This window comes from Canis aureus, chromosome 35, assembly GCF_053574225.1.
Source record: "Canis aureus isolate CA01 chromosome 35, VMU_Caureus_v.1.0, whole genome shotgun sequence".
Taxonomy (NCBI): domain Eukaryota; kingdom Metazoa; phylum Chordata; class Mammalia; order Carnivora; family Canidae; genus Canis; species Canis aureus.
In genome coordinates this window covers 19,555,750-19,582,279 of record NC_135645.1, presented here as the reverse complement: position 1 = coordinate 19,582,279, position 26,530 = coordinate 19,555,750, and the positions used below count along the sequence as shown (strand labels likewise).

General features: G+C 36.9%; 1 long non-coding RNA gene across 4 annotated transcripts in view; it reads left to right on the top strand.

The window, feature by feature from the left end:
* The window catches only part of LOC144305035 (uncharacterized), a 49,986-nt gene extending 23,764 nt beyond the window's left edge, over positions 1 to 26,222 (top strand). For 2 of the 4 annotated variants that reach the window (XR_013372055.1, XR_013372054.1), the window contains 2 exons: positions 21,464 to 21,501; positions 25,858 to 26,222. This is a non-coding gene — a long non-coding RNA (uncharacterized LOC144305035). Of the gene's footprint in view, positions 1 to 9,357; positions 9,620 to 21,463; positions 21,502 to 25,857 lie in introns of those variants that run through there. The other 2 variants (XR_013372057.1, XR_013372056.1) reach the window with 1 other exon arrangement.
* The last annotated feature ends 308 nt before the right edge of the window (positions 26,223 to 26,530 follow it).

Genomic DNA, 26,530 nt, shown 5'->3' with positions numbered 1-26,530 from the left:
GCTCCTACCGCTCATTTAGTGTTATAGTTCCTCTCCTCCCTTAGCAGGCTACATTAGTTAGGGTTCTCCAGATAAACAGAACCAAGTCTACATTTAAATGAAATCTATTATAAGGTATTGGCTCACTTGGTTGTGGGGCCTGAAAAGGCCCATGAGCTGCCATCTGCATGCAGGAGACCCAGTAAAGCTGTCAGGATAGTTATAGTCCAAGTCAGAAGGGCTGAGAACCTGGAGAACTGATGGTGTAATTTCTGGTCAGAGGGTAGAACACTGATGCTCCACCTCAATCAATTGAGGGTGGATGGAGGGTGGTGGTGGTGTCGTATAAAGGAGAGAGAGAGAGAGAGAGAGAGAGAAAGAGAGAATTCTCCTTTCCTCTGCTTTTTTTTTGTTCTATTCAAGCCCTAACCAGAATGGATAATGCCCACACACACACTGAGAAGGGAAATCTGCTTATACTCACTCAACTAATTTATATGCTAATCTCATCCAGAGACACCTTCACAAACCTACCCAGAAATAATGTTTAGCCAAATATCGGGGACCCTGTGATCCAAGGAAGTTGACACATAAAAGTAACTATCACATAGACCATTAACTTCTCCAGTCAGGTTATGCTGGCCTGAATGGAAGCGGTTTGAGGGAAGATTCTAAGGAGAAAAGATGTTTGATTTCTTGGGAGGAAATCTAGGGTCTCCAAAGTTTCTGGGGCACCAACCCAGATGTATCCATCCCGGGTGTCAAATTCCCATCTTTTGTAACCATTGTAGCAGAACTGCCTAGGTCACAAATTTGACTTGCCCTGGAGTTCTGATATTTTTTATGTTTAAGTTCTTGGTCTCATCCTAGCTTTCTCTCCCCACCAGTTATAGCAAGTGAATCTCCTTAGCTGCTTAGCTCCTTAGAGGAGGCATTGCAACTTTCACACTTAAACTCTCAGGGTTTTGTTACCTTTTCCAAAGGTTAACTGAGGTTAGCAACAGCCCTTAGAGTTACTATGTTCTTCATATTTTCAAATACCTGAACTATTGCACTAGCCAGTGAATTTATGTCCATTGGTCTATCATCACAGTGTACCTCTAATAAAAAATTTAATAATCATATGACTAACTTGGCTACCCATGCCAAGAACTATCTGAGCTCTTCCTACTATTAGTGATAGCATCCTCATTGCCAGACGGCTGGTAGATGATTCAGCTCCAAAATCTCCCCATCATCTCCCATGTCAATTGTCATAGGGTAACAGTTGAGAGGGGTCCCTTGGAGGTCAGTTGAGATAAAAATGAGCCTGTAGGAAAAAGGTATGCTTTTGGACTCATCATCTATAGAAGGGAAGGGGAGGCAGCAGGGTTGGATTGAGGGAGAAGTTAGGCTGTATGCAGTCTCAGAGAAGGTCTTCGTTAACCCCACATGGGTTTTTAAATCTGAAATAGCATTTGTGAGTATCAAGGATGTTATGAAGAGACAAGGATATTATGCCTCTATGTCAGCCAATCATTAGATGTGGACAGCCCTAGGAAGGTAACATCACCTTGACCGTGACTCTAGCCAAGGCACTTGAGGGGACTGCTGCCTGGGAGCTGTTTGCTCACTGCACTCTGAGCAACTGGAGGAATGGATCCTTTGGTCTTAAGGAGGGATCTATGTGGTTCGTCTCAGTGTTGACCAGAAATATTTTTTATTTCCATTGCTATAAGGATTAATAGAAATTGTCCAAATAATATTGTGTGGTGTGTCTGGTGACTTGTTGTTGAAAAAAATATATATATTCAAGTATATATACATATATGTTTCAGAATTTATTATTTGGTTAATGCCAGTCAGGATTCTGGTCCCAGATAGATCAGTCCATCATATATATAAATGATAACTTGCAACTAGTGCATAGCTTGAGAACAGTATCTAAGTATAAAAACATGATTGGTGTTCAGTTTGACTAAAGCAAAATCTGAGGCAAATTTCCAACACTTGGGACAGGTTACACACAAATTAAAATTTAACCTGCAAAATTACTATCTATTTTATATCAAAAGGTGTGATATTCTTCAACAACAACAACAAAATCAGCTAAAATTAAATTGGAGTTTTTAATGATACCTAGAAACTATGTAATAATTTTACCAGCACTAAGTTCAACAAACAGTAGGGTGTGGAGTAGAGACTTGATAATATAATTGCAAAGCTCTATCAAGAGATAAAGATACAAGCTAAGAGAGGAAAGTTGATTAGGGCCCATAAAATTAACCCAAAGACAGAGTTAAGTAAATTAGAATGGTAAACTTAACCTTTCTATGAGTTCCACGATAGGACAATTGCTATTCTTTGAGAAAAGAGTTTGGTGGCCAGGAAGATCTAAATTTTGCTGATTAAAAAAAAAAAATTAAAGTGATTTTCTTAACTATAAATACTTGTCAGATTCAAAAATTTTAATGTGCAGTATTAGTTTGAGGCTTTTGAGAAGCAGACACCAAGATGAGATTAAATGCACAAAGGAGATAATTTCAGTACAAAACAAAACAAAACAAGACCAAAAAACCCCATACAGACTAAAAGGGGAGGCAGCAGGATAAAAGTGAGAAGAACCTTCATATAACAATAGACGTTTGTCACTTGTGAAAAGAGAAAGAGGAAGGATGATGGGTAGGAAGAGCTTCAGATTGCAGCATAGTTCAGAGAAATCGATCAGACGATGGGGAAAGTCCTGGAGCAAAGACTGTCCATCAGAGGAGTCTTACATTGCATCTCAATGGCCCAGCTTTAATATTTTTGCCATGCTCACCTGTTGGCTGGGCACAGACCCGGGGGAAGTATGCCTCTGGTGTGAATGCTGTATGGATCTGAAGATTTAATAGCTGGACACTCTCAGTCCATTGTCTTTGCTACCAGGTTCTCCTGAAAGGATTATTTAAATGGCCACACTCCAATGACCACCATATATGCTAATATGTTAATATGTTATGAATTTAAAAGAGAAGGATAAAGAAAAGTCTTCCTAAAAAAATTTTTGGCAACATAACCCTTATAAAACCAGTGTTCTGTGACTTGGGCATCTGGTGTAGAGAAGAGAAAATTGTGTTATTTCTATTTAGAACAACATATTAAAAAATTTACTAGTTAGATTTTTATTGGCAGCAAAACAAAACTATATTAAAATCATATTATGTCACCAACGTAAACATTTACATTATGGATTAGAAATACTGCCTGATATAATATGTGGTGAAAGGGTAAAAAGACATATCAAATACATTCTAGAATTTCAAATCCTGATTAAATGATTACATCTTTCTCCTTAAAATTCTTCTTCCCACATTTTCAAGTGCATTACTTTCTCTTAATTCTCCCCTTCCTCTCTTTCTCTCTCTTTTATTTTTAAAGAATTTATTTATTTATTTATTTATGAAAGAGAGAGAGGCAGAGACATAGGCAGAGGGAGAAGCAGGCTCCATGCAGGGAGCCAGATGTGGGACTCGATCCCGGGATGCCGGGGTCACGCCCTGAGCCAAAGGCAGATGCTCAAGTGCTGAGCCACCCACGCATCCCTCTCTGACTCTTTCATAGAATCTTTGATTCTCTGGTCTGTCATTGTCACAGGCACAAAAAAATGTACTGCTCATATCTCCCAGCTGTGGGGTGGATGATTGGTTGACAACCCCAGCTGAGTCCTTCTGCACACTCCCTTTCACTCTGCCCACACTCCCTTGCACCCTCTCTGTGCTCCCAAACTTGACCTATTCTCCTAGCATTATGCTTTGTCTCAGAGATCTCCATCAGCTTAGCCTCTAGTCTGAAACTATTCCTAGACAACCCTGCTTCCCACCTTTATCCTACAGGGGCATTTTCCCCTATATATTTCTTTTGATTTTATTTATTAATTCGTGAGAGACACACACAGAGAGAGGCAGAGACATAGGCAGAGGGAGAAGCAGGATCCTCACAGGGAGCCCGATGTGGGACTCAATCCCTGGACGTCGGGATCACACCCTGAGCCGAAGGCAGACACTTAACTGCCGAGGCACCCAGGCATCCCTCCCCAATATATTTCTAGCATGTCTAATCCCATATGGTGTCTGCTTTACAGAGATTTCAAAATAATACAATCAATTATCTGTTCATATTCTTTAGCATTTTGTCATTGGTTCACTACATCTCTCACTCTATTCTTTCATTTTACCATTATTTTATACCATTAAATCCCATATCTACTGTTTAAGATCCTTAGGGGCTAATTCTCTCAGTCTCTGTTTCCACTTGTTAACTATGTTTAGAAAGAACTATTGGCAAATACTTCAGTGGCTCAGAGAGGCTCTTTGACTTGCATCTCCATTCTAGATCCTGTTGCTTTGGCACAGTGTGTTTGTACCAGACTTAAGAGATCTGTTGGATCATTTTTGATTTGTTGGACTATATGCTTAGAATTTGATATTTTTATTTCATTTGTTCCTCCCTAGGCACAATCCCTTTGCTAACCCTGAGCTCCATACTCCAGAGTTAGAGTTTCTCTCACACACTATCCCCTTCCTAACACACACTCTAAATCCCTAAGGTCCCAGGGAAGCTGAAGGACTCAGATGTACTCATGTTTGGAGCAGGAGTGTAGGGGAAGGGAAAAACAAACTCTAAACTCTATTCCTGAACTAAAGTCCCATATGTCTAATAACCTACCAGATTGTTCTACCTAAATATTCCATTGGATCATACTTTCCAGCTCTAAAAATGAACTTATCATTGTCTTTGATACAAATATGCCTTACCTCTAAAAGCACTATTGGGAGTAAACTCAAGGGTAGTGATGGCATTATCTAAGTCAAAAAATTGGGAGTTTCTATGACTTCTGCTATAGGCTTGTTTCTCTTTCCAATCAGTCACCACTCCTATTGCTACCTTTACATTCATTATTTGGTTTTCTCTTCTGTATCCCTACAACTAGCGTATCACATCCAGCCTTCATCATACTCAACCTGCACCACTGTAAGAGCCTCCTTATTTGTCAAAAGATCTCTGTTTCCCTCCATCTGTTTTTCACGTTTCTGCAGACTGATTTTTTTTTTTTTTTCAAAAATACAAACTGTTGACTCCTGGGTTTAAAATCTTTTGATGGCCTTTCTTTACCTAACGATGCAGCCGAAAGTCTTTGTTATGGCGTCTAAGCTCCATATGGCAAACTATTGTGAATTTTTCCTGCTTCTAACCCCAGTCCACACACTTTATGCTTTAGTCTAACTGAACAATATGCAGTCCCCGGAACGTGACGTGCTGTCATGCCATTGCATCTTTATGTATGAAGTTCCTTAAATTTAGAATGCCTTTCTTCTTCTTATCTTCCTGGAAAACTATTTGGAATTCAAGCCTCAGTTAAACATAATCACCTTTTTGTATGTAATCACCTTTTTGAAGCGGTTTTTGTACTCAACCTCTTATCTATTCATAAACCTTATAACCACCTTCCACCCTCTTTGCTCACTTCATCGTTAGGCATTTCTATTGTACCTTCTCCTTGCTCTATTAAAGCCTCTATACAGAGCCTTTTATAATGTACATTTCTTTACATATCTGGCTCTTTCACTAGGCCACAAGTTCCTAGAAGGCCAGATCCAGAGATTCATTTTAGTACCAAAAATGTCAAGGACTGTTTTTGATACTTAGATGATGCTTAAAAGGGGTGTTGAATAAACTATTCCTACTTTGTATGATTATGCCGAAGAGGACAATGGTTTTAATTTAAGAAAGCTGAGTGCCCAACATGAGAAAAAGAGCACAATGCTTACTGATGAGTCTTAATTTTAAAAAGAAAAAAAAAAAAACTAACAAAGAGAATAAATAGTTCTGAAAAAAAAAAGACATTATAGACATTAACTTTTTACTGATGTTTGGATCAAATTATAGAATGCCCCTGGGGAATAATGACTATAAGGTTTTCAACTTCATTTTTCATAATGTCAAAGCATTCTTGCTTATTCTTAAATAATAAGAAAACTAAAGGATGTGGCTTGTTTTTAAACACATTCACATGCTTTTGTTGAGAGGTCTAGCTTTGGCAGGCAAACTTGTGTAATAAATTTCCCAGAAGTAGTTGTGGATTTACTCTTAGCAACCCAGTAATAACTACCCAGGAAGGATTAGATTACAATGGATTTTCAAAGGGAAAAATGAGCACATTGATTTTTCCTCAGAATATTCATTGAATACAAATAGTTAGAACTAAGATGTATCGGAAAAGAAATTTAAGTAGAGGTGTTTCAGAATGTGCAAGTCAAAAGTAAAACTCTTTAGTAAATAAGATGCAGGAAGGTGAAGACAAACACATAATAGCGGTGTTAGCATGAAATGATCATAGGAGTATGGCCTCTGTATCCATGGGTGAGGAAGACGGGGTGCATGGGTGCTCAGAGAGTTAGGACTGAAGCTCAGAGAGTTAGGATTCCCTTCTAACTCCCCCCACCCTCCCACGGGCAGAAAGAGATTCCAGGTTCTACCCATAATGAGAATCCTGTCTGCCTTAGGTTCTTTTCTTTTTCTTAATTGAGATAAAATTCACATAATATAAAACTAACCATTTTAAAGTGAGCAGTGCAGTAGCATCCAGTATATTCACAATGTTTCAAGAACTTTATCTAGTTCTAAAACATTTTCATCATCCTTAAAGGAAATCCCATACCATTAGGCAGTTAGCCCATTCCTCCCTTCCCCCAATGCTTGGCATCCACCAATTTGTACTTTATTGCTAAGAGTTTTCCTATTCTGGAAGTTTCCTCTAAATAGCATCATATAGTATGTGATCTTCTGTGTCTTTTTTCATTTAATGTAATGTTTTCAAGGTCCATCCATTTTGTAGCATGTATCAATATTTCATTACTTACTGTGGGCGAATACTATTCTGTTGAATGTCTATTCCAAACTTTGTTTATATATTTTTGTTAATAAACACTTGGGCAGTTTTCACCATCTGGCTACTGTGAAGTATGGTGTTATGAACATGCATGTGCAAGTATTTCTTAGATTTAATTACCATTTCTTATTCACTCATACAACACACACTTTTAAGAGTTCAATTACGTGCTGAGGTCTGTGCTAGACCCCAAATATAAAATGACGAATAAGACATCTAATGGTAGGGGTGGCTGCTAGAGCTGGCAAATGTCAACATCTGCTACCTCTCTGAAAGGAAAATGAATGATATCCTTTGGGGACCCATAGAATGGAAAGGGATTGTTCTTCGCTTACTCCCTTCATATGCTTCCCTTCTGATACCTGCTTGCTTTCACAGCCACTTTCATATAAATTCCCTAAGAGTTTTCCCATCACTAAAATATAAATGATGATCTGTCTTTCATTTTTGAAAGGCAAGTTATATCAGGTCTTTAGTATTTGATCTATATATTAACTACTATAAACTAAGGTCCTTCTTTTCCCAGAATAAAGAGGATCATGGCAACGGGGGCTCTCGAGAGTCATTTCAGGCCAGATGCCAGCAGGAAAGAGAACGTCCGCTACAAGATAATTTAATGAAGGTGTGGGCAGCATTAGGGTAACCAGAAAGTGATAGGAGGTACCTAGGAACTAGCAAAACAAAGGGAAATGATAATCACCTGAAGAGGAAATGGCAGGAAAGGAAATTACCAGGACCTAGTGGGAGTCAGAGCTATGGGAAAATAACATCCTAAGTGTCATGTGAAAGAGATGTAGCCCCTGCCAGAACCACAGAGCATAGGAGAGCAATCAGGGAAGACTATTCCTTAACCTCTCACTTTTTGAACTCTTCAAATCACTAACCAGCACTTTCTATTGATTAGCTAACTCTGATCAGAATCTGGATGGCAAGAGAGCTAGGATAATGCTAAGGGCACCGGGGGGGGGGGGGTGCGGGGGTTGCAGAGAGGGGTAGAAATGGATGGAGGCCGGGATAGAACCATCATCACAGAAACTCACTGGCAGGGCACAGGGGAAGCTCGTCCTATCTCTACTCAGGGCCATTTGTGGTCTCATTGTCAAAACAAAGGTACAGGCTTCAATCAAGACACTCACCAAATTAATTCCTTCCAAGTTTTCCAAATTAGGAAAAGAGAATAAAGGTAGATCTGAGGGGTAGAGCCAGCACAGTCACACAAACAACACCAAAAGCAGGATTGGTAAATTCAAGCGAAATTGGAGCAGTTGCATAGGGTCCAGAAGTTCAGGACCTAGTCAGAAAATGAAAGTCTGTGTGTCACAGCCTGATGTATGCTGTGGAGTTTGAAGAGACTTTACAGTAAATGCCAGGGAAACTGGATGGTCAGGAGATCAAGAAGAGCTTTGTTCACAAATATTTGGGGGCACCATTAGGTTGAATTCTTAACTGGTTAAGGGATCTCTCTGTGTGGAAGTCAATGCCTTTCACCTGGCTAGTCATCCTAACTGGGAAGGAACATGTCCAGCTTGCCTGTTTATGTTCTCTGAGGAGGGGAGAGGGATAGACGAGGGTAATCATTTCATAGGGATCACCCATCACATAACTTTACAGGTTTTCCAAGAAGTCTGTATAATAGTTTAGAGCACAGATAAGGCTATTTTTAATATTTTAATATTAAATATTAATATTTAATATTTCTAGTGTGTTTGCGAGTGTGTGCACATTATTCTTGTTTTTTTTTAATTTTTTTTAATTTTTATTTATGATAGTCACAGAGAGAGAGAGAGAGAGGCAGAGGGAGAAGCAGGCTCCATGCACTGGGAGCCCGATATGGGATTCGATCCCGGGTCTCCAGGATTGCGCCCTGGGCCAAAGGCAGGAGCCAAACCGCTGCGCCACCCAAGGATCCCAATTCTTGTAATAAGTAAATGCACTTACCTTAACTTGAATTTGCATTCTTCAGGTTTCTCAACTCAAATTCCTCTCTACGGTCTAATGACTTCCAAAAACAAACAAGTAAACAAAAATATCACAGAACCTAAGGTTACTAAAGCCTTAAGAAAAAAGCCTTTTTGTTTTGTTTTCTTCCTTAGGGTCTTTCTCTGGAGTTTTTGTTTTGTTTTTAAGCATCTAGTAGTTTTACAAAGTGTCCCCTGCTTGGAAAGTAAATAGATGGACCTTAAGCAACAGTAGGGCAGGAAGCAAACTGTCTCTGACCCCGGGCTCCCTAGGTTGTTTCTTTCACCAATCAACATGCAGTTCTGGGGACATTTGCATATATACATATCACCTCATTTAGACAAACAAATTGTGACTATTAGGACCAAGTCAATCTTCTTCAAATTTAAATCTGTAAAGCTAAAGATTTAAACTTAAAGATTTAAACCTGGATCACTTAAGAAAAGATTATCATTATCATAGGATAAAGTATACTATCCAAAAACAATTAACTTTTCTTTTTTATTTAGAGATAGAGCCCACGAACGAGGTGGGGGGAAAGGGAGAGAGAAGGAAAGAATCATCCAAGATCATGACCTCAGTGAGCAGAAATCAAATCAAGAGTTGGATGCTTAGTCGACTGAGCCACCCAGGCACCCCAACTTTTCTTTTCTTTTAATTCCAGTGTAATTAACTAAAAAAAAAATTTCTAATCACAGTTACCAGTTTCATTTAATTTGAAGATAATATTTGCTAACAATAGCTTAATGCTAATGGTGCATTTATAAACAGTATGACAACATGTTTTCAGAGTGTTCTCCTACTTTGACCTCTTTCTCTCTCTCTCTCTCTCTCTTTTTTTTTTTCCACTGTAAATTAGCAAAGTTATTTAAGATATTTCTATTTAGGAGTTATTCCAGTAGGACATTTCAAATGAGCACAACCGGGTATTTATAATATTAGAGCAATATAAGTGGAATTTAATAGTTTTCAAATGTTTCCATAAATACAAAGAAATCATACATAACCATACAATTTTGTTGGTTCCGTTTCAATTCATATATTTAATACATTATAGATATTCAGAGATAAAATTTTCTCGATAAGCAAATACTTGTGTATTGCATAGAAACTATTAGTATACTTTTATAGTATAATCTATGGCATGTGGTTTAAAAAGTGTGTAGGAGCTGATCACCAACATTTGGAATTTTTGCTTCATAGAGCTATGTATAATTGCCAAACCTGTTCCATCATTGAAAATGAAAGTTCCAACCAAAATTAAAAATGAAGCCCCGACCATTCATTTTACTTTTTTTAGCCCAAGACTTAAGATTGACAAAATAACAAACTTTAAAGCCTAAATGAACTCCAAGACTTCCTTCAGCTCTAGCATTCTATATTTTGTTTCATGGTAAACAACCCTATGTTTCTTTCATCTGAAAACTTGATTCCAACAGTGATGAAACCAGAGTTCATTGTGCTTTCCCTTCACATCAGTTACCACAGTTAGCAATTATATATTTTGTGATTACTCAGTTAATGTCTTTCTGTTCTACTGCTTTGTAAGTCATAAGGGCAGAGAATGTGTGATCATGTTTATTATTTATTTATAGCACATTGCTCTGTGCCTAGCACATAGTTGGTTCCCTGAAAGAATATATAAAATGAATGAACCAAGAAATGAATGAAACAGATCTCCTTCTCCTTGTAGAGAGACCTCTGGACTTAAAAGAGGTTTCCTGGGTCACAAATATCTCAACTGCCCCTATTCTTGGGGTACACGTAGGCCTACAAAGCCTTGGTTTCCTTGATCCAGGGTTCATTTCTGGCTCCTAAAAGGATCCCCAGGGGATAGCCAAATGATTGTGGGCCCATCACAGCACAATAATGAAATGAGCAACTACTCACAGAATAGAACCATGTATTAATAGTTGCTTATCAGTAATGAGTGCAACACCCACCACCTTCTCAAATGACTCCTCCCAATCTTTTGAACTAGTTTTTCCAACAGGCATTGAGTCTGTGATAGCATCTCCCTGAGGTCACTAACCTGGCAGTCAGCTCTTCTGATTTGAGTTTCCAGATTCATCTATCAGGATCTGGGAGAAAATTTTTGCTATCCTGGCAATCATCATGAACAAATAATTCTAGCCTTAATCCTCTTAAAATAAAGTTCCTTCTTATCAGTGGCTATAAACTAAGATCTTCTATGAAAGGCTATGCTGAGAATAACCCACCCTGTGCATATGGCTTGGACATGGGCTCTCTGTATACCTGAACTCTCTGTGACCCTCTCAAGTAACAACAGTATTGGTTTGGCTGTTGCTCTGGATGCCAGATGGGCAGGAAGCCCAACTCCTCTCTAAGTGGATACTTAATAAACACACATATATCTTACTATTACTTTTCTGCCATCCATTTTTTTATATTAACAGAAACATCCTATGTAATATCCTTAATCAATCTGTTAAGAAAAAACGCAGAGTGAACTTGAATTGGATTATTTGAATAAAAGGCAAGTTAAAAAAGGAAGAAAAATATTGAATACTTAGTCTGTGTCAGGCACCATGCTAGGCATCTTACAAGCTCTGTAGCAAGAAAAATCCTACAATTTTTATTTATTTATTTATTTTTTAAATCCTACAATTTAATCGATGACATTCTATTGTTCCATGACACTTTTAGTCATATTAATTAGTACTTAAAAATAACTAGGTGTTACTGATGGATTTAACTTTGTCTTAAAGAGAAGAACTAATAAATTGTATAGTGTCATCCATTATATATAATTATGAGACAATTGATCCATCCCCAAAAGGTTAACATACTTGAAGCTGTTTATCCATTCCTATCATTGATTTTCAGTAATCCATCACTAGGTTCGTACCTTCTTACTTCTTGTAATGTATTGTCAACTCAAACATTATTACTGTTAGGCCAGAGTGTCTTTTTTTGAGATCCTGTTTAATAATCCGACAAATGAATGCATTGTCAAAGCTTGGGTCACTATATTGAGGATTCTGAAGGCCAATATGAGTTCATCATGAAAAAAAGTTGGGGATTTATTAATAGTGTCTGCCACTTGTACAAGCTAGGGTGTAGTAACATGGGTACAAGGTATCTGCCATTCAGGAGAGAGATGGTTGTAGGAAAATTAATCTTTGCCTCTTTAAAAATTGTGTTCTAAAGTTGGCCTGGTATCCAGTAAAAAGGTACATACTCTATTATTTCTCTTCTTCACTATCCCTAGGAAGGAGGATCCATTATGATAAATGCATTTTATAAGCTTCTTTTTGATATACTATGAATGATTGAGCCAACTTTTGTAGATAGGCTAGAAATCTCACTACCATATACAACATTGTTTCTATAGAAGAAAAGCATCCTTCACTCTAAACTACTGAATTAAAAATACATTATTAAGGAGATAATCTTATTGTTTAAAATTCCTTTTCAAGAGAGTTAACTTGCACTTTCAGTGACCGAACAGAAATTCTGTCATAATCTGAGGTTAACAGATAGTGAAATAGATGACATTATCATGGGTTTATTTACCAATAAAACCTATTCTCTCCCTATATTGAAAGGGACTCAAAGAAACAGAAAAACAAAACAAAACAAACAAACAAACAAAAACCCTGTGGTAGAGGGATGACACATTCTCAATGAAATCCTAAGAGCATCAATTCTCAAAATGTACTGTTAAATATGAGGTATAAACATAACCTACATTTTCAGGATTTAGAAATAATCTTTAGTTGCTATATACCCCTTATACACTTTGTGATTCAGGACTAAAATCTGAATCTCAGAGAGAATTCACTTATGTCTAAAGTGCAGAGAGTTTGAACTTTTCCCCTAAAAGCAATCGGACACATGGTTTACAGAACATCAAAGCCAAGAGAGTAGCACCATATAATAAGCTTTCCATCAGGGCTCTCTGTAAGTATCTAAGTCAGGTCAAACATCCAAGGTGTCCATTAGTGTCAATAAGAAAGGAACACAGAATAAAACTTGCTACCACTTAAAGTTGTATCAGTGTGTATAGCCTCACAAGGAAGTCAAAACATCAAAAGGATCCAGCTAACCCTCTACACCAAAGGCTATTTTTACCACTTAACATTGGGGAAGGTGCACTTTTTATTCTGTGAGTTATCATTTGGAGATGGAGTTCCTAGAGAGTTAGAAAAGACAGAAAGAGAATGGACATTTAGATGAGTGTACGGGGGGTGGGTGTGGGTGTGGAAGGAGACCGTGTAATTGTTAGGACATTGACACAACATAGTTTTTAAAGATGAGAGTCACTTTTTCTTTAACGGATGGTAACTTTTCAGAAAATGACTAAATAGATGAACAAATACAGCAAATATTTAGTAGCTTGGAACCTCACGCTGCTTATATTTGAGAAAGATGGGGCATATATAACTAAGACATTTAATTTCAGAGAAGCAAATTCTCCCTAATGTTATCTTCATTTTAAAAATCATTCTGCTGAGCTGAAATGGCCTTTCCAAGAAGATAAAGCGACAAGTCAATTATCTCTCTCAATTAAGGTTTAGAAGTTTTAATTTTAAACATAAGTATAGTCCAAAGATCGCTATAAAATATTTAATAAATGTTACTGGAAGGGTGTTATGAAGGATTCAGTAGTTGAAGATATTATATATGCCCTTAAGGCACTAACGCACTTATTGCGGAGAAAAGAAATACCTATACAGGAAGAGTGTAAACAAATAACTAAAGGTCTAATATCACCTTAAATTCTATGGATTCTAAAATTAAGAATTCAGCATAGATGATAAATTTAGGAGTTCTCAAAAATGGTTGCAATTTTAATGTCTACTACTAAAAATAAATAACTATTAAAATAGTTTTCATTTGAAAATGAATCCACCTGCAAAAATTCTACTTCACTATGAATGAGCATGTGCAATGGTCATTAAAGATCAGATAACATGACTACAACTAATTCATTCAGTGGTTTATCCTTCAGCTGAACACTGGCCACTCTGATGATTTTGATTGCTGCAAAGCCTAAAGTTGTTTTTATTCTTGGTTATAAATGCATCATATAAATTTATAATGGATCACGAATTAAAGAGTGTGCATAAGGAACACTGTGTGGAAAAACAAGTAAATCTTAATCGGTGAACTCTGAGATGCAAGAAACAACACATTATCCATTTTTATTTATGTAGTTAATTTATTTTTTTATTATTTTTTTATTTTTATTTTATTTTATTTTATTTTTTTTTATGTAGTTAATTTAAATGGATTCCATGACTCAATTCTACTGGGTTGGTGGGAAATTCAACCTTAGTCATGACTAGGCTTTTCTGTTCATCTCTACCATTTTCAGGCTCTGGTTCCAAGTTTTACACAAAGCACAGTTGGGGAGCCCTCTCTAGTCTTCTCTTCTCCCTGGTTCTGAGTAGCTTCTGTTCTGAGCCTTGTAATTAGTCCCTTAATGTCTGCTAGCTTTGCTTCTGTTGCTTGTTGGGGGTACAGATACTCTGCAGGGTTTCAAGATGCTAGGGCTGGACTCTAGACTCCATGCATGCACAATGAAGACAGCCCTCACCTCCCCCTGGCATCTTGAAACATTCCTTGAAAACTGCCATGCTGTGGGGTGTGTGGTTTTGGTCTCCCTCTCATGTCTTGACTTCCTCAGGATGTTAGGGTTACGAAGAAACACATGAAACGTGTTGCCTTTAAATGTTTTTGGCCTTCCTTTACCTTTTTTTGAGGTGATAGCAAGGCGCATTCTTTTCAGGAAGGATAACTCCATTTCTTGGATTTCCAATGAACACAAGTATTACAAACTGAAGGGGAGAAGAGTGCAAAGCAGCAAGACTCAGCATACAATGGCATTTCATGTTTTAGCTTGGGTTAATTTCTGACACTGCAAACACTAGAAATCAAATAGGGTTAAAATTATCCTTGAAAATGCATTTAATTTCCAATAAAGTTCAGTAGGCATTATTTTGTAAGTTCAGTAAGCATATTTAATCCTGTACTAAAATGTTTATGTGTACATGATGCAAACATTAGTAATGTAAAAATAAGCATATTTGTGCAGAGAATTTTGTTATTATACATGTGTGTATGATATGCCTTTAAATTTTTTTTTTTAGTTATTCTATCTTTCACTTACCATCTACTTCCCGAAGAATTCAATTTGTGTGAGGTCAATGTATTATTCACCTGACAAACTATGCTCAGAAGGAAGGCCAATTTATTCTTTGGGGATTCTAATCTTTTCAGAATTATAACCAGCCCTTTTGATACTGATGAATAACAGAACAATCTGCTTATTAACAATGTCCAACTCCTTCCCCATAAAAGATCAAGACTTACAGTTAAGGTAAAATGGATTGTCTTCTGATTCAGTTCAGAGGAGTTAAATGGTTTTGGACAACCCAATGAGGCCTATACCTTATTCTGTGATCCACTTGGTTAACTCTGTATTAAACAAAGTCCTATTGTGCATAATCTCAATATAAGCAGTGTGACATCATGCCATCACTAGCATGAAATGGAGGGGCACTGAAATACACATGACCATATCTGAGGGAGCTATTATAGAAACAGAGTCAGAAAAAGCATTGATGATTGCCTTGGATGCTAAGCTTTCTTTCTTTTTTTCTTTCTTTCCTTTTTTGCTATGCAGTGAGATGTAATATATTTTTATGAGATTATCAACCAAGTAAAGCATGATTTGTTTGGTATTATAACACAAAAACTAAAAAAGAATTATAATAAGAGGAAGTAATACCATACCTCTGATAAACTGCCTTTCAGAAATACTACATATATATATATATGTATATTACCTACATATATATATATGAGGTGTCAGCACATGAAATGTAGCCTATTTTTAAGGCTGAAAGAGAAGAAAAAGAAAATGATATTTGGCCCACATGAAAGGTATAGGGCAATATTCTTCACAGTATGCATCAAAATCACATAAGAAGTTAGGTAATGGTGGAGAATATTGGGCCTCACGTAAACCTATTAAACGAGAGGTGGAGACCAGAAATCTGCAAACTTGGCATGCTATTCAGATATTTTCCATAAATGTTAAATGTGAGATCTGTGTAGAAATCAAGTGTGTATTGATTCTAATATGCCATTATTTTCTAAGTAAATAGCTTTCCTGAATTTCACTCTCCTTTTCTGCAAAAAGGGAAGTATTACTTGTAGTAATTATGTTAAAGAGTTTAGAGGATGACCAAATGTGCTGATACATGTAAACACTAAAACTCAGACATACCAGACCAATACATGTAGCTGTAGATATTATTGTAATCGTAATAATCCCCATACTTTGACTCCCTCCTTGGACTGTATGTTCCTCTTTCTTTTCTGTGCGATGCATACCCCGTGGAAACCTAGGTCTAAGGGTCATTAATCTTTATAAGACTTAGAAGAGTCGGTGTTCCAGCCAATGAAGGTATTAACGTTAGAAGGGATTTTAGTGTGTCTTTTCAACATGTATCATTCAGTGTTTTACACATGAAACTACTGAGGCCTAGGGCAGCCCGGGTGGCTCAGCGGTTTAGTGCTGTCTTCAGCCCAGGGCCTGATCCTGGAGACCCGGGATTGAGTCCCACATCAGGCTCCCTGCATGGAGCCTGCTTCTCTCTCTGCCTGTGTCTCTGCCTCTCTCTCTCTCCTCTCTGTGTATTCTCATGAATAAACAAATAAAATCTTGAAAAGAAAAGAAAAGAAAAGAAAAGAAAAGAAAAGAAAAGAAAAGAAAAGAAAAGAGAAAAGAAAAGAAAAGAAAAGAAAGAAAAGAAAAGAAAAGAAAAAAGAAAAGAAAAGAAAAGAAAGAAAAGAAAAGAAAAGAAAAGAAAAGAAAAGAAAAGAAAAGAAAAGAAAAGAAAAAAAGAAGAGAAAAGAAAAGAAAAGAAAAGAAAAGAAAAGACAAGACAAGACTGAGGCCTAGAGATTTGAAGTTACTTTGTCAAGAACTCTTCATGTTAGAATACCAAGGATGATAGTTTTGATTTTTTTTTAAAGTTTATCACCTATTAGATACGATTCACAAGTATGTTGCTCTAGTTTGCTCTTTCTTTCCCACCTGTGAATAGAAGGGATAATAGAAGGCCTGAGTCAAAGTTTCAGATGGGTATGACTACTCCAGTAGCCAGCTATCGGGTACATTTTTCAAAGCTTAATCTCCAAGCCCCTGATAGCTTACATCCATCTGAGATATCCTTGATCCCTTGTACTTTCTGCAAATATCCTGGGCTTCAACAAAAATAGCCAAAGAAAAGTCAAGAAATCTGCTCAACACTACTAGAAAATTTTGGTTGATAATCTGTAATCATAGATGGTATATATTACTGTATCTAAATATAATTAACACAGAATCAAAAGAGAGGCTTAATATCTAAGAAGATCTTAGAATAATATAAACTGAATCTTTCATTCTGTAGAAACACAGAACAAGGCCAAGAAATACTATTTTGTCCCAAAGAAATTCGAGATTACTGTAGAATGCCACCCTAGTCTACTATCACATAACACAGTTCAGTTTTTACTTCACAGACAGCTAATTTTAGAAACAGCAAGCCTTCCCTGCCAAGTACACCCCATATCCAATGTCAGCTTTCAGACAGAGTAGTTAACTGGCTGCTAGGTATCCCCTCCTCTGATGTGCATTAGCAGAAGGAGAAAACATCTGAAGGTGCTGAGTACAATCTTATGTGTAAGCATTCAGAGGCAGAGTCTTCCATTTTAATTACAATTATCCCCCAACCTTAATCCCATTTCTCAGAAAACTAGTCGAATTAATTTTAAATCTCTATCCTCAGAAGTATGCTAACTTAGGTGTCTATTTTTTTTATTATGATACATTTTTAATATTAAAAAAAGTTCAGATTTTATCATCTTCTCTATTTTAGAAAAAACAAGATTATTATATCAAGTGATTTAAGTTCCATGGATAAAAATAGGTTTTCCAGGGCATCATTTTATGGTATTTTCAGTGGAATTTTCTGTATCATAACAATGCTATAAATACCTGCTCTTAGTCAGGTTACAAATAAAATATACAGTGGATTATTAAGCAGTCAAAGAAGGAACAGTGCACAAAGGTAATGCATATGGGAAATCAGCCAACAAATAAAATGTCAGCTCTGCCAGCAGCCGACACATGGATAAAGACAAGTGTTGTTCGCTAGAAGAAAAAGTAGTTTTGACTGATGACAATTGTGTAAAAATGCAATAATGCAAGAGCCTTTTTCCAAATAAGAAATAGATGTGATTTGTCATGCTTTTTAGCTTTGAAACTATTTTTAGCACATTGTAGAAAAATAAATATATTTTAAAAATGAGGTTGATCATCCATCAAATATATTTTCTGATATAAAAGTATACACAAGAGCTTTTTTTATTTTTGTAGTGGAGGAAAATTATTACGGTCTGGATTTTACATTATACCTAAGGAAAACTCATTTTGCTAAGTTAAGAGTAAATGAGGCTTGATTTGTTGTATTGTTAATTTTTTAAGTGAAGTTAAATAATATTTATAATAATATATGCCTCATATGAAAGACTGAGATAGTAGAGCTTTTGTTATTTGAAAAATGACATACATAATCAAGATAAAAATAGTTCTCAGTATTTATAACTATTAAGGTATCATGCTACATTTGTCTTTTTTAATTCTTTTTGTTCATTCCTCATCCTTTTATGGATGACATTAATGACTATTCATTTTAGATAGTCTATATGATAAATCCATATTATTTTCAAGTCATATTATTTTACACCAGTAAAGCCTAATTAACAAGATAAATGTGTGGGATTCTTTATCAACCAAAGATAAATTTAATAAAGAATTCCACATTCTTCCCATATAATTATTAAAAAAATGAAATAAATATAAAATTTTAAAAATACATGAAGGCATATATAATGAAGAGCATACTTAAATTGTGCAAATGAAAGAATATGGGCAAAGCAGATCTAAGCTTCTAGCAACACTTATTTGAGAAAATTAAATTTAGTGCCCAAATACACAGCTTAAGAAAAAGAAGGTAAAAATTAACAAAGACCTGTTATGAAATTTGATATGAAATTCCCACTCTTGAAACCAATGAGAGCAAAGGGACTGTTCTGATCCCTCTCAGATCCAGAGAGCTTAAACTTTGTTCATTGAACAACAGTGAATATATGATTCCACTTAGGGGGTCCAACACCAAAGAGATTACATTGACTTGGGGAGGTTGAGATTTGCTACCAAATAATATACAGGACTTAAATAATAATAAAAGCATTAAAAAAAATAAAAGCATTGTAACAAGTACACAAATACTGAATACAGGTTACTGAGTTCATAGTGGAGGCTATGCTTTTTGGGCAGCTACCATCAGGGGAGTCTTTGTGGAGATGGTGGACTTAGCCAGGGGCTGGAAGGATGGAAAGTCTAGAATAGGAAGAAAGCTTTGGAGAGCACATAGGGAACAAATTCTGCAAACCGTAGACTATGAGGTTGCACTAATTATGACGATTTGATGACAGTAACTAGAAAACAATGAGAGAGGTATGGTTCTTAGATCATTTGGGAGGAATGAGATTGATTAATACAGAGCTTGATTAAAAATGCTTGATGCACTCAACTGATGTCAACAATTTCATGCTAAATCCACATTTTGTACTCAAGTGGGAGGTGAAGCTAGAGATCTCCTAAACATTTTCATGTTTTTCTTCCTTGGGCTAAATTATTCAATAGCTATGGGACATGGTGACAGTTCTCAGCTATCGTAACCACTTTTCCTCCTGGGAAACAGCACCTGTCCTCACATTTCCATAATACAAATCCTAGTACCACCTGTATTGTTTAGAAGGAGATTATGTTTTGTTTCCTCTCAGATGACCAGGACAGTTTTGTCATTGCCATTGCCATTCATTTTTCCCCTTTCCATACTTGGTCCCCACTGCACTGAAGTCCTGGCTCCCCAGGCTCAAAGCCTATCTTTAAAGTGAAACACAAATGACATGTTAATGATTAGCAAAAACTCAAAGCAGGAGGTTAATGACCATAGCTGAAGTTATGGACTTCATTTCCATCAGCTCAGCAGAGTCTGAAACATCCAAAGAAAGCTCAGGAAAGAGGTCCTGCTAATGCAGCTGCTCCCAAGCATGAGGGCAGCTTAGCAGCATTAACTTTCAATCAATGATCCACAGCTCTTGTGGGGAAACTGGCCATTGTTCAGTTCATGGGATGTGCCGCTCCCTACAGACTTGCGATGGCTCCCTATTACTCAGATACCAGCTGGGGCCTGATTATCAGTTAAGTGTTCATTTATGAGATGCCTGGAGGATATGAGAGGCCAGAGCCAAGTAAAAGATTTTTATTTGTATCTGTGAGGTGATTACAGCCTGACGCTTCAGGAGATGAGCTAGTGATATGGAGGGGAGGTGATACCTACTCTCTCCTTTCAGCCTCCTCAGAGATAATTTCTAATGAAACCTTGATCATACCACTTCTCTCTTAAAACTACTGGATGGCTTACTAGTGCTTTTAAGATAAAGTTTCCTAATGCAGTCAGTCTATAGTCTCCTACCTGGTCTGGTTTCAGCTGATTTTTCCAGTATCAACTCACATTACAATTCCCTTTTCTGATCTCTATACTCCAGTCAGAGTGGGCTCCTTTCAGCAATTCCAGTGTATCTTGTGGGTCACAGGACCTTTGCACTTTTTTTTCCAACTTTCTGATTCTTTCTTCCAATATCTTAGCTCACACTTGTCCTCAGGGAAGCTGTTCTCTGATCTCTCTGGTTAGATCAAATCAAATGCTTCCTTGAGATACAGCTAGAGCATCAAATAATCCATTTACATTTATTTGCACAATTATTTTTTTAATGATTGTCTCCCTCTTTGGACAGTAAGTCCTATGAAATCAAGGCTCATCTTTGGATAACCAATATTAAAGGGATATTATTAATGGGGATTAGTAGGCATATTAATAGGCAAATAGAAGACATCCATTAAGTATTCATGAAATGAAAGGGTATGTAGGATAAATAAAATCATAGCAATGAAAAGTGCTATATTTACAAACATCTGTGTGTGTATTCATACATACATCTATACACATGCACACATTCACCCATATAGTAGTTTTACAACTGTAGAACTTGTGGAACACATTGAAGGATATTAGAACATGAAAATGAGGTACAAAACTATCAAGGTTAGTAAAGGACAGGTGAAAAAAAACAAGGAAGGAAATATGAATAAAAAAAACCCCAGCAATTAAAACCAGAATTATTATAAAAGATACTTTATATTCATGTGGCTGACAATTGACACAAAATAAAATGATAAACTCACAAATGATTAAGCTATACTGCTATAGCTAAACCTATGAAATGGAAATATTATCATGATATGAAGACTTAATGCACTGCATGCTTGAAGAGCACATAAAAAAGAATATGTTAGCCTTCTTTGATAGAAGGAAGTAAAATTATGCTTTCCTGATTCTTGATAAATGTAAGAATTATTTATACCTAAAACTCATAAGTGTTCTTACAGGTAGATAAGCCACCAATACCACAGGTGATGATAATTCAAGGTTATGATCATAATCTTGGTCTTTCTTTTTTTCCCAGAGAAAGACCCACGACAGCTGTGTGCTAGCGCATAGCAGGTATGTGCTGCATCTCAAACACCTCTGCTTCACTTTCTTACCAATTTTCAAGGACAAATTTAATTTGTGGACCCTGCCCTCTTTACCACTAAGGTGACAGAAATAAAAGAGCCATTTTCAAGTGGATTTTAAGCCTTCAAAAGATGAAAGCACCTAGGATATTCTAAAAAATTTTGACTTCAGAACATTGCTTCATACTAACAACATTTAATATTTTTAAATGTTAAATCATTCTCTGCTTCCCACTTAATATAAATAGACAGTTAACAGAAGAGGAACACATCATTAAGATGTGTGCTCTGCTGTATCATCTAATTTATTTTTATAACATGCTATCTATGCACACAGAGTTATACAAACGTGACTAGCAATGGAAAGATTACTCGGTTTTCTTAAGGCAAAATTGAATCATATTTACCAAATAAAAGCAAGCATTTCCATTGAGAAATTTTAATAAGCCTTGATCACTACCTGTATTATATAGTTCTGACTGACATGTAGAAAACAAAAACAAAGTTATTGCCATACAGCGTTCTTGCCAACAAATATAAAGAGGTTATTGATTTGTGCCATTTTTACTTTTGAGAATTACTCAGGTTACTAGAATGACAAATTAGAATTTAGTAACACGAAACCTTAAAATACATGTTTTCTCTTTTAAAAAACCAACTGTATACTTAGACTTTGGGCTGTTCAAGTGTAGAACCTTATATAATTTTTGTGTAGCATCTCTGAGTAAAATAACAGATGCTAACAGCTGTATCAAACAACACAAAAATCTCAGGAGCTTAGCAAAATTAGTTTGTTTCTTACCCACAAAAAATCCAGTACAGATGTTAAGTTGGCAGATGCTTGGGTAATATTTCAGGGTGGGCCTCCTTTAAGTGGTGACTTAGGGATCCAGTTCTCAATGTCATCACCTATGAGTGACCTCCAAGCTGGTTACAATAAGAGGAGAGAATGAGGGATTGTGTGTGAGTGCATGGGAAGTTTTTATGAACCATATCTGGAAATGGCATATATCATTTTCATGGCCACAACTTAGTCACAGAGCCCCACCCAAATGCAAGAAGCTTGGAAATGGAGTGTAGCTCTGTGCCCAGACCCTAAAAAGTAGAGGAAATTAAAAAAAATAGATATTGATGAATAATCTGAAATTTCAGCCTGGACACTCAACAGAGTAGCAGTGCAGTAACTGCTTGATATATATATATATACCCATCCTAGGCCATGTGGAAATGCAAGAAAGTTTGTTTCTTTTGTATCATTCAACAAAAGAATTTATAATTAGGTGACAGATTAAATGTCAGGTTGTGTAGTACAAACCACTAGAGATGAAGTTAATATTGAATTACACATTGTTAGAATTATTATTCGGCAACACACAGTTAGTAGGTAAAATGGAATTTTGAACTTAGAAGATTTTTTTGTAAGTAGGTGCTGTCAGGAAAGTTTTCTAATGAAGCAAGAGCTTAATCTGGGCCTTGAAGAATGAGTAAGCCATGGGTGTTAATGGCGTGGGGGCAGGAAGCGGGCCCAGTTGATGGGTAGAACAGAACAAATGAAGGGAATGTGGTTGACAAACACTTTGATGTGTGTATCTGGTGGTCTGGTATAGTTGGTTTATAAGATTGGGATTAGAATTAACAGAAAGTGAGGTTGAACAGACCAAAATGGGTAAGGAGCTGGAAGATTTTCTTGGTTCCTCTTTGCTTTATCACTTGGATCAACCAGTCACCAAGTCCATTAAGAAGTCAACAATCACAATGTTTGCAATGCCTTCTCTGAGTCTCTTCACATCCTCCTCCCAGACAAAAGTGTAAGGAGGAGGGCAGCGAATCGGAAGAATGTGTCTCACCCTGGAAGTCAAGCCGTATTGTCCAACTGAGAGACCAGAGAAGAGTTTCAGAACACTTTAGACATTCAACAGCATTAAGTTTTCACAAAGCCTAGGAAGAGAAGTGAGCGTGTTCTCTTTGCCCTAAATATCACTCAGCTCTGTTGCTTAGCTTCTAGGTTAAGCTCTACACTCTACCTAGGATCTCTCCCTCCAAAGTGGGTCCTTGTTCAAATCATCAAGTGGGTTCTTCTGTTGTTTGGCACCCTCTCTTCACCTTCTCTGCCTGTGCTCTCTATTCCTGTGAGGTAGCCACTGCCCAAATCCCGCCTTTGTCCAAACACCTACCTTAAGTAGCACTCCCTAGGAATTACTCTCAGCCTGCTGTGATTATCAGAAAGAGTCTGAAAACTTAATTCCATATAAGATGTGTATTGATAATGATCTAAGATGTTTCTCTGCCTGTGTTTGTATTTGAATGTAGGACATTTGAAGAGTAAAAATGTTCCAAGTATCAAAAGACTCAATGGAATATCATGCAACCTTTAAAATGATGTTATAGAATGTGTGCAGATAATGAAAAAAGCCCATAGTATACTGCTAAGGGAAAAAATGAGTTTCAAAAGAATATATATAGTAGGATTGCTTCCACTTTTGCTTTAAATATATTTATGTATAAATGTTTACTTAAAATACCTAGGAATTGACTAGCTCAGATAATATTTCCATCCTTAAAGTAATTTTAATTACAGAGGACTCAACTGAACAAAGACATTCTAGCTCAAAAAGAAACATAAATATGTTACAGGAATACTTTAAAAAATATATAAATATCATGAGGATCAATTGAAGAATGATTAAATACCTATCAGTAGCTTGTATTAGTCAAACATATTTTTTTTTCTTTTAAAGATTTTATTTATTCATTCATGAGAGACACACAGAGAGAGGCAGAGACACAGGCAGAGGGAGAAGCAGGCTCCTCGCAGGGAGCCTGATGTGGGACTCGATCCCGGAACCCCAGATCACACCCTGAGCCAAAGGCAGATGCTTAACCGCTGAGCCACCGAGGCATCCCAAAAATCTGGTTTTAACGGAGTATTTTTTTTTTTTAGTGATATAAACACAAAACACTCATTTACTAAAAAGGAAGAAAATTACCAAAGTTCAAATAAAGATACTAAAAAAGACCTTAAAAGTGGAGCAAGTGAATGGAAAGACCAATGAGGGGACAAATGCAATTCTCTCAAACTTAATTTACAATCTCAATATGCTTACAAGCAATATGGCAACTAGATTTTTCATGGATTATGACAAACTCTGTTGCAATTCATACTAAAGAATAGTCCAAAAATTGCTAATATAATTCTAAAAAATGCAAGGAGGAGAGCTTACCCTATCAAATTTCAAAAATATTATTATTGTTATTTTTAAAGATTTTATTTCTTTATTCATGAGAGATATGTAGAGAGAAGCAGAGACATAGGCAGAAGGAGAAGCAGGCTCCCTGCAGGGAGCCTGATGTGGGACTCGATCCCGTGACTTCAGGATCATGACCTGAGCCAAAGGCAGATGCTCAACCACTGAGCCACCCAGGTGCCCCTCAAAAAATATTACTAAGCTAAAGGAATATACCAACGTAATAATTTCGTTTCATTTTTGTGAAAGAAAACATATTAACATAATTATTTATTTTCCCATGGTGGAGTTTTAGAATGATTGACACATGAAAAGGAGAGGGGGACAGATCTCTGCATACCCCCTTTTATTACACAATATAACCAAAGTGTATTTTATTTCATTCCAGATGCCTCAACTATGGAACAGACATATCATTGGTTTTTACATTCTTGGTTTGGGCCTGTCCCTCTACTTGTCTGGATCTGCTTATAACCTGGGGGTGTTCTGGGGCTATGAGAAATGTACTTAAAAGTACTCAGCTGAGTGATGGGCATTAAGGGGGACACTTGATGGGATGAGCACTGGGTGTGATACTACATGTTGGCAAACTGAATTTAAAGATTTTTAAAAACTTATTTATTCATGAGAGACACACAGAGAGAGGCAGAGACACAGGCAGGGGGAGAAGCAGGATCCCCACGGGAAGCCCAATGCAGGACTTGATTCCAGGACCCCAGGATCATACCTCGAGCCAAAGGCAGACATTCAACTGCTAAGCGACCCAGGTGTCGCGGCAAATTGAATTTAAACAAAATATTTTTTAAAAAACCTGTGCTCAATCCAAATATATTATTAACAACAACAACAACAGAATCAATATACCTATTTTTGAAGAGATCATAAAAATCGGTGTTCAAAAATATACCATTTTTTGTTATGCTCTCCTTGTATCCTAAGTGTGACATACTTTAGAGGATGGTGCAACTGCTTTCTGGCTAAAGACATTTCTTGAGTGTAGCCACAGCCCAAACCCTGGCTAAGGCCTCCTCCCACCTTCCTCCACCACTGGTTGCAGTTTGCATCTCCAACCTGAACCCTATACCTTATTATCACTCTAGGTGACATCCGCAGTGAGGTCTGGCAGCGGGAGGGAAAGGAGGAGAGAGGAGAGGTCAGCATCTCAGTATCCACCCTCCACCTCGCCACCACTTGCTCCACAGATGCAGGACTCCGAGGCAGCATCTGAAAGTCATCCATTTCCTCCCCACCTTCCCTCTGAAATGCTTTTCTTAAAAAAAAATGCCCCACGGATCTAAATAAGGTTTTTCTCTGAGTAGAGGGATTTCAGTCTGGTTCTCTGTGTACTGTAGGTATAAGACCTAAGTGAAAAATATAGAGGAGTTAAGAGTCACACAGGAGGCCTTTTTACTGTCTGTGTGTTTTGCATTTCCCCCCCTAGCAATAAAATAAATAAAAGAAAACATCAAGCTAAGAAAACCTCTAAAAAGTATTCTCTCTCTCTCGCTTTCTTTTTGAGTGTGTTCTCTTTTCATCAGTGACAGAAAAGTCAGGAATATGCTTATGAAATTGCGTCCTGTCCACAGGTGCTCAGGGAGCAGAAAACCTCTCACTGGAAGCAATAGGTAGAGGCAAAGGCACATTATCTGATATTTTTGGAAGTGGAAAATGAGTCAAAGCAAACAGTAGAGCAGTTACCCCATAAACAGTAACATGAAAAGAGTCTTTTCCTATTTGGGTTTAGTTTTTTTGGCAATACAACATGGTAGAAAT